Source organism: Neophocaena asiaeorientalis, unplaced genomic scaffold (genome assembly GCF_003031525.2).
Source record: "Neophocaena asiaeorientalis asiaeorientalis breed wild unplaced genomic scaffold, Neophocaena_asiaeorientalis_V1.1 scaffold123, whole genome shotgun sequence".
Lineage (NCBI taxonomy): Eukaryota > Metazoa > Chordata > Mammalia > Artiodactyla > Phocoenidae > Neophocaena > Neophocaena asiaeorientalis.
Window position 1 is genome coordinate 13,453,831 of NW_020173666.1, and position 12,593 is coordinate 13,466,423.

Below are 12,593 nucleotides of genomic sequence, written 5' to 3' on the forward strand. Positions count from 1 at the left end.
TATAGACCAGAACAAGAGTGTTTTCAGTGTCAGGTTTGAAGGGCCTTCAGTTAGACACGTGAAGTAGGAAGATCAACGTTAGTTTCACATGGATGGAGTGTGTCCATCAGGTGGGTGGCCCGGCTCAGTCTTCCCCATCCAGCCGTGTGCTCTGGGCCCGTCCATGGGGAAGGGGTGCAGCGCCCCCTCCCCAGGGACCTGCGGGTGTTAATCATCACTCTTAGATCATTCCTGCTCACTTTGGCTTTTCCTCACACACCTTATTCCCCACTTTCTATCATCTTCCTTACTTGTCTTAAAGTCTGATGAACTGAGATGAGAGAAGACGATGCCAGTGAGGGCCCAGCATTGTTGAGGCTACAGACGTGGGAGAGAACCCCTGGGTCCCCGGGCCCTCCCGGCACAGATGACAGCGCCGAGGAGAACAGAATGAAATGATAACGCTGTGCAAGTGGCCTGGGAGATGGGGTGAACCTGTGCCCTCTCCTCGGGTTACAGAGAGGCCCCTGAATGACCGGGGGTGCTCATCAAAGCTGGTCTGAGTTCGGTGAGGGAGCGTTGGGAGGACAAGGCAGGACACCTTTTTTAAAATTTTTGCAGTATGCAGGCCTCTCACTGCTGTGGCCTCTCCCGTTGCGGAGCACAGGCTCCGGACGCTCAGGCTCAGCGGCCGTGGCTCACAGGCCCAGCCGCTCCGCGGCACGTGGGATCTTCCCAGACCGGGGCACGAACCCATGTCCCCTGCATTGGCAGGCGGACTCTCAACCACTGCGCCACCAGGGAAGCCCAGGACACCTTTGTCTTAGGAGTTGAACAGTATCTGTTGGATGACAGACTAACTCTGCAAGTTAGGGTTTCTCAGGAGGTGTCCCCAGAAAGGTCCCAGCTCCCACCTCGGTCCACAGCCTGGGATGAGACCAGGGGACTCCTCAGAGAAAGAGTCCTCCCTCCAGGCCCAAGTGGCTTCTGGGAGGGTTCCTGGTCCACAGGGAGACCACACCAAGATGAAGCGCTGAGATAATTTATAGTCATTGGACAGAAGAGTTTCACATCTGTTGAATCTAATAATTAAGATATTGGACTTATATTTTACATGACTTCGTTTTTCACTTCATTTTTCAAGTCGTTGATTTTTGTTATATTTTTAAAAGAAAGAGTCTGCAATGGATTGTTAATAAAAACAAAAGGATAATGTCCGTGGCCACGGATTTTTGGCAGACACTGCTCCGAGGCTCTGCGGACTTAGAGATCATCCCTACTTCTTCTCCTTTCTCCTCCTGGGGAGTTGTTCTTAACTGTAAAGTCATGCTTTTGTGTCCTGTTGTGCTGTGCCATGTTATGCTGGGTACAGGAGAGCAGGCATCAGCGACCTAAAGAACGGAAAGTTTTTGGGTTTCTGTCGAGGAGGCTGAGTGGCGGCATCAGGGTTGGCTGCCCTGATGAGTTGGCCAGGCTGCTGCCGTTGACTCTGGCCACGTCCATCACCTGGACACCCCCGCGGAGGCCGGGCTTTGTTGCCTGCCGCCTCTGCCTGCCACACAGTTACACTCTCATCACGTGTGGGCAGAGTCCTGGGCGAGTTTACACACTCAGGACCTGGCCACCACAGGGCAGGTGGAGGGGGTACCTGCCCTCGTGACACCTGGGCCTCTACAGTCCACAGATGCTCCACATCATGGGACCCTCCGAAACGGCAAATGCCTGCCCCACGCCTTTCCTGCCCACACGTCCCTCCCCCATTTCTAAGCTTTTCTAAGCGCTCCCACCTACCTCTCCAGCTCAAAGCATCTCCAGTCATTGCATCAGCTCTGACTCTAGGATGTCTTGGGGATGAGTTTTCTCTTCTTTTTTCTTGCCCTGGAATCCTTTTCTGGGTTTAGAGAGAAGCAACGAAATAGGAAACCCTAAGAAGAAAATCACAGGGTAGCGAATATTCATCATTTTGGTAATTAGCCTCTGAAAATTTATTTTTCATTCAATTTACATTCTGTCAAGCTTCAAGCTGCACACCTAAATGGTGCATCCTATGGTACAGCTCTAGCATGATCTACATGTGAAGGAGTGGATGATAGTAAAAAATTATATAATGACCAGCTGTGAGAGCTTTTTTTCGATTCCATGATTTTTCATAAGAAGCTAAGGGACAAACTTCCTTATCGTTTCAAGAACCTTGGGCAGCTTTAAGTTTGGGTATGTGTGGGACTTGTGTTTTAAACAAAAGGGGGACAGTTGATTTTGTACAGTGAATTTTTCACATCTTTTAGAGCAATATTCTTTTTTAAAAATTCATTTTATTGAAGTATAGTTGATTTACAATGATGTGTTCATTTCTGCTGTACAGCAAAGTGATTCAGTTATACATATATATTCTTTTTCATATTCTTTTCCACTACGGTTTATTACAGGATATTGAATGTAGTTCTCTGTGCTATATGTGTTGTTTACCCATTCTATGTATAATAGTTTGCCTCTGCTAATCCCAGACTCCCAATCCAACCCTCCCCGTCCCCCATCCCTTAGCAACCACAGGTCTGCTCTCTATGTCTGTGAGTCTGCTTTTGTTTCGGAGATAAGTTCATCTGTGTCATATTTTAGATTCCACATATAAGTGATACTATATGGTATTTGTCGTTCTCTTTCTGACTTACTTCACATGGTATGATCATCTCTAGGTCCATCCGTATTGCTGCAAATGGCATTATTTCACTTTTTTATGGCTGAGTAGTATTCCATTGTGTGTATGTACCACATCTTCTTTATCCATTCATCTGTTGATGGACATTTAGGCTGTTTTCATGTTTGGCTATTGTGAACAGTGCTGCTATGAACATAGGGGTTCATGTGTCTTTTTGAATCATAGTTTTATCCAGATGTATGCCCAAGAGCGGGATTTAGAGCGATATTCTTTTCTGGAGTGCACATGAGTTCACAAGTAAGACCGACTGGCCATTGTTATCAGACTTCATCTGCATAAAGAATGATATCTACCTTGTGAGAAGTAGAAACTAATACTACCAACTCACATCGATATCTACTGTTTGCCAGGCACTTTTCTTAGGGCTCCAGTTGTGTATCTCACTTAATACAACCCTATAAAGACATACTATTATTATCTCTACTTTGAAGACCAACGTCCTCACACTAGTTAACGGTAGATGAAGAATCCAAGCTGTGATGGTCTGACTCCGGAACTTCTGCTCTTTGTCTTGCTCCTATATTAGAATCTTTCCCATGTTGACCAAAGATCACTTCCACTGTGGATTCTGAAAAGGAAGTTGAGAAATCTATGTCATGTAGATGACATGAGGAATCACTGAGGAAAGATGAAGATGTTCCTTCAAGCTTAATATCTTTCGCAGAGACGAGCGGTGCAGAGTTTAGCTGTTAGGAAAACAAAGTCTTGATGTTCTGGCTCCTCAGTTGTTGCCCTGTCTTCCTCCCCCAGCCCAGCTGCTGCGGTTTGCTGATATAACTGTTAAACTCTATGGAAAAAACGGAACTGGGGCTGCTCCAAGATTCTCAGCTCAGGTTTTAAAGGGAGGTTCTGCAGGACACTGGGCTGCCATTGCCCACCAAGCAGACCACAATAACCCAGGGGATGGAGAATTAGGGCTGCCTCTAGGGAGTGTCTGCAAATTCCTGCTTCATGGGCCATTTTTACTTTGTGGTGGTTCCTCCTGGGAACGAATCCTGTGGACCTGTGCCTTGTAGACGTTCCAGTGCAGAACCTGGCAAGTTGAAGGGTACAGAATGAGAATGTAAGACAGACGGGAAACACAAAGGGCTCTAAAGCATCTTGAGAAGAATCGGAAAGAAATCAGTCAATACAACATAAGGCTAAAGACGTGACGAAACACTTGATAAATGAACTAAGAAGGCTGAAATTAGTTTGAGAAAGATAAGAATGAACAGTACACAAACTTATGAATGAAGCATGAATTATGTCATGATTAGCAGGAATCTATACCTTCTTTCATCAAGGAGCTTAAATGTTTAAAAATAAATTTTAAACTCTTTATGTACCGTATCCCCCTCCCCATTTGGGGAGCCCCTTCCTTTTCCAGAATGATCCAGGGCAGTGGATCAATGACCCCCCTTTTAGCCTCAAGCCTCCAGAGAGGCCTCATCTCTGACAGCTTTCGTCTCTCAATTAACTGTTGAGTGAATGAATGAAAAAAGCTTTCATATGAAAAACCAATAATGAATAAATGAATTTCCTCTTTCCCCTTCTGTGTGCCAGGCTCAGATTCTGCTTTTGGAAATTCCTTCAAGGCAGCCGTGATGTCCCTGTTTAATCTACTCACACCTACATCAACGGCTGCCCCACATTTTCTCATTATCACTGTCTTGCAATTAACATTTTGTCACACAAGCTACATAACATATCCTTTTCGTGTGTGTGTTTTTTATAAAAATGGTATCGTATTCTATGTCGTTTTCTGAAAAATTCTCTTTCCACCTAACGTTATGTTGAAGAGTTCACCTGTGCTGTTGTGTGTGGTTTAGTTCACTTACTTTGCTGAAATACCACAGTTTATTTATTCTCCTGTCAGTGAACTGTTTCCAGTTTTTTTTTTTTTTTTAAACTGGAAATGGTTCTGTCTGGGAGCTTTTCTATACATGTGTCTTTGTACACTTGTGCAAGAATTTCTCTTGGGCACATACCTGGAAGTAACATTTCTGGGTCAGATTTATGATACCACAGCAGAGTGTTTTCTGAAGTGCAGCAGGTCAGATGGTGTGAATCAGTTCACACTCCCCCACAGTACACAAGTCCAGCTGAGCCCTCAGTGGGCGCAGAGAATCCGGCTGGTCCTCTGTACGTGTCTCAGCGTTTGCCAGTCTAGAAGGTATAAAACAGTATACTGTTGTAGACTTAATTTGCACTTACCGGAGTCCAAAAGAGTTGAGCATCTTTTCATGGCTGTCAGCCATTTATGCTGGACTGAAGTGAATAGTGTCCCCTCCGCCCCCAAAATTCATGTCCACTCCAAAAAAAAGAAAATCATTAAAAATAAATAAATAAATACGAAAGAAAAACAAACAGACCAAAATATTCATGTCTACTCGGAACCTCAGAATGTAACCTTACTTGGAAATAGAGTCTTTGTATATGGAATTAATTAATTTATGATGGGGTCATTCTGGATGAGGGTAAGCCTTGAATCCAATGACGCGTGCGCTAATAAGAGTGCCGTGTGAAGACAGACTCAGAGGGAGGACAGCCATGTGAAAACAGAAGAGGAAACTGGAGTTGCATCTGCAAGCCAAGGAATGCCAAAAATGGCCAGCAACCACCAGATGGAGACAAAGAAGTATTCCTCTCTCGAACCTTCAGAGGGAGCACGCCCCTGCCGGCACCGTACATCTTTTCCACTGGTCAAATTTTTTAAAATCTCTCTGGCAAGACCATACTGCCTTAATTACTATAGCTTTAGTAATTAAGTCTTGATATCCGGTAGGGAAATTTCCTCACCCGATTTATTTTTTTAGGAGTAATGTAGCAAATGCTGCCAATGTATCCCACTTGGATTCCTTTACAAGGTCCATTTCACTACTAGAGTTTCCCAGGAACACTTCCTAATAAATTACTTTCCTATGTACCCCTGTCTCAGGGTCTTCTGGAGAACTATTTAAAATTTTGATATTCCACATACATTTTAGAGTATCTTTTCAGGTTACATAAAAATCCTGTTGCCAGTTTGTTTGGAACTGTGTAGAGTATATAGATCAGTTTAGATGGAGAATTATGTCCTTATATTATGAAATATTTTTACATGTGAATATAAAATATTTTTCTATTTATAAGTCTTTAGTAACTTTCAACAAATGTTTCATAATTTTCTGAGTAATGATCTTGCAGATATTTTATCAGATTTATTTCTATAGTTTTTACTGCTGTTGTAAATGGTGAGGGTTTTGTTTTAATTTTGCTTCCTAACTGTTGCTACTGTATAGAAAGGCGATAGACTTACTCTTGGTCCTAATGCTTGGTATGCCTGGTAATTTTTGGTTGAATTCTGGACGTTCTATATGAGAACTCTATGTCAGGATCTCTTTGTCAGTCGAGTGAAGCCCACAGACTCCTTCTTAGAAGAATCTTTTTAAATGCAGAAAATAAAATGCATGAGATTACAAAGAAACCAGTGATATTGAATTGTAGCCCAAATGATCTGGGGGGGTCCATAGATCCTAGTTGAAGAACAGTGTAGAAGTTCCGGGCGATGTTATCTTCCACCAGAGAAGGTTCACGGCAAACTGTGGTGAAGTAGAGAGAGTGGAGTTTGAGGACCTCAATCCAGTCATGAGCTGATCTGATCTGAGACTGACCTGCAGTTTTGGAAGGTTTTGTCTGTTTCTGGTTGGCACTCCCCTGGTAGGGTGCCACCCCTCCAGGAGTTCCAAATAGGGGCTTATTTTAGTGTTTGATACCTCCCAACAAAGAGAAAATCTCAACCACCCAGGGTTTTAGGGAGTAATATATTTAGCAGAAGTAGGTATATTTCTGCAGATAACAGCCTCTGACAGAGTGTAGATATCAGGACTTGATCACAGGGTTCTGACAATTAAGAACTCAGGGGTTTGGAGTTTTGTTGGCTTTTAAAGATAGGCAGAGCTTAATAAGCCAAATAAATTATCATTTAGTTTTCTGCTTAAAATGCTATAAATAGCATTTTACAAGTTCTGTCTGTCATCTCTTTTTATGAGGAACATTAACTATTCCTCCAGCATAATATTTTTGTGAAGGACAGGACATTTCTAAATATATTTGTTAATTACCAAATAATAAGACAAATGAAAGGTCAGAGGTCACTTGTCTTCCATCTTTTCTTTCAGTGATCCAAAAAATTGTTTAAGATATTCTTAATGTACAGTTCTGAACTTATAGTTAATTTACATTGGGTTTTGGCAACAGAAAGGGTTATATAACTGTGCAACCTTCTTCTACGAAGTAGAGATCTGAGTTTTTTAAAAATCTCACTATTTAAATTTAGAAAATATTGACTCTGGTTAAGAAGGAAAATTTTTTAAGACCTTTTTTTTTTAGAGTCTTTTTAGCTTCACCACATAATTGACAGGAAGATACAGAGATTTCTTATAAGCCCCGCCCCCGCATATGCACAGCCTCCTCCATTATCAGCAACCTCCACCAGAGGGTATATTGGGTACCACTGATGGACCTACACTGACACATCGTAGTCACACTCCATGGTTTCCATTACAGTTCAGTTCTTATGTTGTACATGCTATGGATTTGAATGAAAGCATGACGGTATGCATCCACCATTATCGTATCATACAGGGGAGTTTCACTGCCTTAAAAATCCTCTGTGCTCTGCCTATTCATCTCTCCCCCAAACATCTGGCAACCACTGATTTCTTTTTTTACTGTCTTTATAGTTTTGCCTTTTCCAGAATGTTATATAGTTGAAATCATACAATATATAGCCTATTCAGATTGGCTTCTTAAACTTAGTAATTAATTTGTATTTAAGGTTTCTCCATGTCTTTTCATGGCTTGAAAGCTCATTTTTTTTTAGCTCAGAATAATATTCTATTGTCTGTATGTACCATAGTTTATTTATCCATTCACCTATTAAACGATACCTTGTTGCTTCCAAGTTTTGGCAATTATGAATAAAACCACTGTAAACACACATGTGCAGCTTTTTGTGTGGACATAAATTTTCAACTCCTTTGGGTAAATACCAAGGAGCATGGCTGCTGGATCGTATGTTTAGTATGATCAGTTTTGTAAGAAACTGTCAAACTGTCTTCCAAAGTGAGTGTAACTTCTTGCGTTCGCACCAGCAGTGAACAAGCGTTCCTGTAGCTCCACAGCCTCACTAGCATTTGGTGTTGTCGGATTTCTGGATTCTGGCCATTCTAATAGGTGTGTAGTGGTATCCCTCTGTTGTTTTAGTTTGTATTTCCCTGGTGACATATGATGTGGAGCATCATTTCATATGCTTATATGCCATCTGCGTATCTTTTTTGGTGAAGTATCTGTTAAGGTCTTTGGCTATTTTCATGTCAGGTTGTTTGTTTTCTTATTGTTGACTTTTAAGTGTTCTTTGTATATTTTAAATAACAGTACTTGATCAGATGTGTCTTTTGCAAATATTTTTTACCTAGTCAGTGCCCTGTCTTCTCATTCTCTTGACATTGTCTTTTACATAGCAGAAGTTTTTAATTTTAATGAAGTTCAGTTTCTCAACTATTTTTTCATGGATTGTGCAAGAAGAAGTTTTTCCCGTTGGATCTTTTACATATTTTTTCTTGTTAATTAAGATACAACAATAAATATAGTATCATACTCTCCATATCACATTATTTCAATGACTTGAGGTCAGCTGGAAGGAAAATAGAGTCCTCCATAGTTATGTGGCTTTAAAATTGTTATTATCTGTTTAAATCAGTTCAACATTTATTGAGCATCTTCTACATGCCCTGCCCTATGCTAAGCATCAGTACTGTGGTCCTGGCTCAAAGAGTCTATACGTTACACCATGCCTGAGTGTCAGCAGTACAGGATTGCTCCATAGGCTAAGTGTACCAACAAGTCAGGGATCAAAAACAAAGCAAAACAAAATATTTTTTGAATGCAATATTTATTTTCCATGAATTTATTTAGCCTTTTGCATTCAGAAAAATCTACAAATTGTTTTTAATTTCAGCACACATGTAAGTGTGGAGTTTTATAGTTTAGTGTTCTTATTTTGAAGTTCCTTGAGGGCAGGTGGTGGGCATCATACCCTTTTCAGTGCTGGGGAACACTAAAGGTCTCGGTGTAGTTTGAGTTTAAGTTTTGAATTTGCAAACTCAGTTGAGAGAAGCTTAGAAGATAGAGGAAGGATACTTCTTCATTCACCCTGCCTGCTTCTCCTCCCCAGAAAACCCTCTAGAATTCTTTGGGCTAGGGGCAAGAAATTCAAGGAGGGTGGGGGAAAATTTGATGCAGAGAACGTGGGGATTTCAAGGTTATCTCTCACCTCCCAAGAGTTCGAAGAGGGGGCAGGAAGGGTCATACAAAAGTTCTTCCATGAGACGCGACTCTTGTGGTCAGTCAAGAGTTTCAAGGCTGATCAAGGAAGAGACAGGACCACGAGGTGGCAGTGTTGCCCAATAAGAATTATTGGGTTGTCTATGGGGAAGTACCTCTCAGCAGGCGACCCTCCAGGGACAGCGGGCACTGGGCCACCACCAAACTGGGGAAGAGGGTGGGAAACTCCCAGGGTGTCCAGGTGATGTCACTCAGCAGCAGGGTGGGTTGGAGAGCTCCCAAAGGCAGCAGGGATCTAGGGTGGTTAATTTTATGTATCAACTTGACTGGACCATGGGGTGCTCAGAATTTTGGTTAAACCTGATTCTGGATGTTTCTGGATGAGACTGACATTTGAATTGATAGACCGAGTGAAGCAAATTGCCCTCTGCAACATGGGTGGGCCTCATTCAACCCACTGGAGACCTGAATAGAACAAAAAAGCTTGAGTAAGGAAGAATGTGCTCCCTCTGCCTGCCTGTCTCCAGGCTGGGCCTTGCCTTTGGACTTGGACTTGGAGTTGAACTGGAATCTACACCATCAGCTCTCCTGGATATCCAGTTGCCAACTGCAAATATAAGGAAGTCTCAGCCTCCAGAACCACACGAGCCAATTCCTTATAACAAATCATTTATATGTATATATATATGTGTGTGTGTATCTCTATATCTATATCTCTATATCTTACTATCTATCCATCTCTCCTATCGATTCTGTTTCTCTGAAGAATCTAATAAGGGGTCTTTTAGAGCTACAGGGTTTGTCTTATCCATGGCTAGTGGATGTGTTAAGTGCAGTTTCATGCTGTATGTAAAGTAGGCAGTCTCCAAATGGCTGAAAATACATTTATTTGGACGACATTCAAAACAACTGAATGTGTGAGAAATTGAGTTTGGGTGCCAGTGGACTCTGAGCTAACAGTCCTAGCCTGCTGTGAAGAAGAAAATGACATGGGGACCATTTTAGGCCAATGTACAGGAGCCCTCTCTGGACCATTTATACAACAACTCTGGAGGGAAAAGAGGAGGGTCCTTAATTAGTGAAAGTCTTGATAGCTGATTGCGCTTTCCCTAATTCTGGAGTCCTCTCTGTTATGGGATGGCAGTGAGCTGAGGGGATCTTATCTTTCATGTGAACTCTCTATCACCCTTGTTTGTCCACACCACACCATCCTGGAGAGGGGAGTGAGGACTCAGGTAACCATAGCAACAGTAACAAGAAAAGCTGCATCCTCTCAGCCACTATCTATGCCTTTACTTTTCCCTGGCAGAGTTCCAGGCAGTTCTACGTACTTCCGTGCGTCTACTGCAGCCACTGTGTTTGCTTTATAGCGTTAATTTTGTTTTAATAATTTAAAGATATTAAATGCTTATTACAGAGGATCTGGGAAGTAGAAGAACATTGAGAATTAAAAGTGACCCATACTAGAGATAGCTACTAACATTTTTATATACTTCCTCTTAGTATTTTTAAAGGCATGTTTGTAAACATTGAACATCATTAATGTTTTGTACTCAGCTTTTTGCACTTTACATTAAGTCATACGCTTTTCCTGTGTCATTAAGTATGCTTTAGAAGGAGAATTTTAATGTCAGCATAAAATTACACTCTACAGTTTTAGCATAATTTGTCCAATTGTTGGATGTTCAGTTTGATTCCCAGTTTTCCCATTGATAACCAATGGCCAATCACTGCAGGGCCCTGGATGCACCCCGTGCTGTTGCTCCAGAGGAGGTCGGGAAGGGCTCTCTGCCCTGTCAGTGTTAATGCTTCTAGGCATCTAAGAAGATGAAAGCACTTTCTCAGTCTCTCTCTGCATCTCTGATCTTACAACATTTCTTTAATGTCATCCTATTAAGTGGGTCCAAGCTCTCTTCTGAGAAAGGCTGAAGCCGCCAAAGCCAATAAACCAAACTGGCTGGAAAAGGAGAGAAGAGCTGGCTGACTGGAAGCTTCCTGGGTGATAATCGAGGCATTATGCCAAAAAGAACACTACACAAATGTGGTGTTTTCACACTGAATTCATGTTAAAACCCATAATGAGCCACTTCGTACCCATTAAGATGGCTGTTATCCAAAAAATGGAAACTAGCCAGAGTTGGCAAGGGTGTGGAGAATCGGAGCCTTTACGTACTGTTGGTAAGAACGCAAGTGGTGCAGCAGCTATGGAAAACAGCATGATGGGTCCTCAGAAAGTTAACGCAGAACTACCGTATCATCCAGCAGTCCCTCTCCTAGGTATGTGCCCAAATTGCATTTGGGCATAATTGAAAACAGGGACTTGAACAGGTATCGGTCTACCCTGTTCATAGCAACATTACGCACAAAAGTCAAAAAGTGGAAATAATCCAAACGTTTACCAGCAGATGGACAGAAAAACAAAATGTGGTATATCCATACAATGGAATATTATTTAGCCTTGAAAAAGGGTGAAATTCTGATACATGCTACAACATGGATGAACCCAGAAGACAACCTGCTAAATGAAATAAGCCAGACAGAAAAGGATTCCACTTATATGAGGTACTAGGGTAATGAGATTCATGGGACAGAAAGTAAAGTGGTAGTTGCTTGGGGCTGGGGAGCAGGGCCAATGAGGGATCATTGTTTACTGGATATAGTTTCAGTTTTACAAGATAAAAAAGTTCTGGAGATGGATGGTGGCAGTGATTGTACAAGACTGTAAATGTACTTAGTACCACTGAACTGTACATTAAACATGATTAAAATGGTAAATTTTTTGTTATGTATATTTTCCACAAAGAATAAACATGCACACGATGGTTGCAGAGCCACGCTAAAACCTAGTAGAAGAGTGAAAGACTATTTTCTTTAACCTTTAAATTTTATTAATTTTTTTATATTTAGGAGTTTACAACCTTCTTGATATTTTCCTTAATGATTCCATTCTTTTAAAAAATTTTTTAGTTTATATTGGAGTATAGTTGATTTACAATGTTGTGTTAGTTTCTGGTGTACAGCAAAGTGATTTAGTTATACATATATGTATTCTTTTTCAGATTCTTTTCCCACATAGGTTATTACAGAGTACTGAGTAGAGTTCCCTGTGCTATACAGTAGGTCCTTGTTGGTTATCTCTTTCATATATAGTAGTGTGTATATGTTACTCCCAACCTCCTAATTTATCCTCCCCTGCCCCTTTGCCCTTTGGTAACCTAAATTTGTGTTCTAAGTCTGTGAGTCTGTTTCTGTTTTGTAAATAAATTCATTTGTATAATTTTTTGGATTCCACATATAAGTGACATCATGTGATATTTCTCTGTCTGACTTACTTCGCTTAGTATGATAATCTCTAGGTCCATCCGTGTTGCTGCAAATGGCATTATTTCATTCTTTTTCGTGGCTGAGTAATATTCCACTGTATATATGTGACACATCTTTATCCATTCATCTGTCGATGGTCATTTCGGTTGTTTCCGTGTCTTGGCTATGGTAGCACAGCAGCAGAGGTGGAGCCCTATGCTAGAACCTAGTAGAAGAGTGAAAGACCTAAAAAAAAAAAAGAGTTCAGGTTGATTGCCAGGGCAGG